General features: G+C 43.5%; 1 non-coding gene across 1 annotated transcript; it reads left to right on the top strand.

The window, feature by feature from the left end:
* The first annotated feature begins 249 nt into the window (after positions 1 to 249).
* Positions 250 to 413, top strand: LOC137380470 (U1 spliceosomal RNA). The gene has a single exon (XR_010977036.1). It is a non-coding gene; the product is annotated as a U1 spliceosomal RNA (small nuclear RNA).
* Positions 414 to 1,743: the final 1,330 nt, after the last annotated feature.

The raw sequence follows: 1,743 nt of genomic DNA, 5'->3' as shown, positions 1-1,743 counted from the left end.
TGGCCAAGGTCTTGGATATGTTAGCAGGTATGGTAAGTCAGTGCATTGGACCTATGTGTAGTGGGTGAGGTTCAGGTCCATGCAAGCTCTTGCTTATTCAGTAATTTCCTGATCTTTGCCATGCTGTCTCGAAGTGATGCCATGTGCTATGTCTGAATAAATATTCAAACTGGTGTGGTCATAACTAGCTACCTTTATTTAGAGACCCTCCAGAATATTCATTAAAGAATAAGAAAGGGATACAAGAGAAGTCTTACCTGGCAGGGGAGAAACAATGATCATTAAGGTTGTGCTCCCAGGTTGAGACTAACCCATTGCACTTTGGGTATGTTGACGTATGCGATGTCCCCAAATGCGGGATACTCGACTGCAAAATTTATGGCAGTGGGGGACTGCATTCGCGCTCTCCCATGAAGTAGGGGTAGTCAGGATGGCCAAGAGGTCTAAAGCACTATGTTCAGGTGGCAGTTTCCTTTGCAGGCATGAGCTCAAATCCCACCTCTGACAAGTTGTGTGGGCAGCACAGTGGTGCAGTGGTTAGCCACACAGCTCCAGAAACCCAGGTTCAGTTCTGGGCACTGCCTGTGTGGAGTTTGCAAGTTCTCCCTGTGACTGTGTGGGTTTCTGCCAGATGCTTGGGGTTCCTCCCAGAGCCAAAGACTTGCAGGTTGATAGACAAATTGGCCATTGTAAATTGCCCCTAGTGTAGGTAGGAGAATTGTGGGGATGTGGTAGGGAATATGGGATTAATGTAGGATTAGTATAAATGGGTGGTTGATGGTCAGCACAGACTCAGTGGGTTGAAGGGCCTGTTTCAGTGCTGTATCTCTAAAATATTTTTTTTTTTAAAGTCATTGAAATGGATTTGCTATGACGTGCTTGTTCCCATTTTGTGTTCAGTTCACAATATGCAACTACCATACATATCACTATGCTAAGGCTGGTTAATTGCATGAAAGGGTGGGACAGGGAAGGAATATCAGAGAGCTAGCCATCCAAAACTGATCTCATGTGTTTCCTAGCAAGTGATCCAGGAGGTGAACTGGAAGAGGGCTTGAATGCCAGATTTGCACTCCTTCTGTGCTGAATGAGTCAGTTAGACAGGCTCATGGGTAGTCATGTTCTCCTTTAGCTTGTTTGATTATGGACTTGGGCAAGAGTTTCCCAAACTTTTACATCTCTCCATTGATTTTTGTTTAACTCCCCAAGAGTTGGTGTCACTAATAGATCAGGAAGGCAGTACACAAAGTTGCACGGAGTGATAGAAAGCAATAGGGCTCATGGTCTTTCCTTGCTCTCCTGTCGTGTCATTTGTCTCAAATGTAATCTGAGAACATTGAATACTGTTGCCAAATTTAAGGTTGTAAAACTTCCTTGGCTAACACTTTGATACTGCCCTTTTAAAGTTTTATGCAGCTTTTCTCTTTGCCAACTCATAAGGGTATTTGCCAGCTGGTGGTTTGTGGGAATTTATGCTATGTTATGTATGCAACTTTGGATAGAAATCACTATATAAATCAGAGAAATGCAGCTGCATTCCCTGATCAAACAATTATTCTTCTCCTTGGTTTATTCCCAGAATATCATAAATTTAAATTCCATGCTTCATGATGATTGCATGCTCTTTTTTAACAGATTGATGAAGCGTAGGTGGCCAGCTCAGTGGAAGCCATGTTGTGTTATAGAGTCATAGGATGGTAAAGCTCAGAAGTTGGCCATTTGGCCCGTCATGCCAGTGCTGGC

Source organism: Heterodontus francisci, chromosome 19 (genome assembly GCF_036365525.1).
Source record: "Heterodontus francisci isolate sHetFra1 chromosome 19, sHetFra1.hap1, whole genome shotgun sequence".
Lineage (NCBI taxonomy): Eukaryota > Metazoa > Chordata > Chondrichthyes > Heterodontiformes > Heterodontidae > Heterodontus > Heterodontus francisci.
The sequence above is the reverse complement of the archived record's forward strand: the minus strand, read 5'-3'. Positions and strand labels throughout refer to the sequence as shown.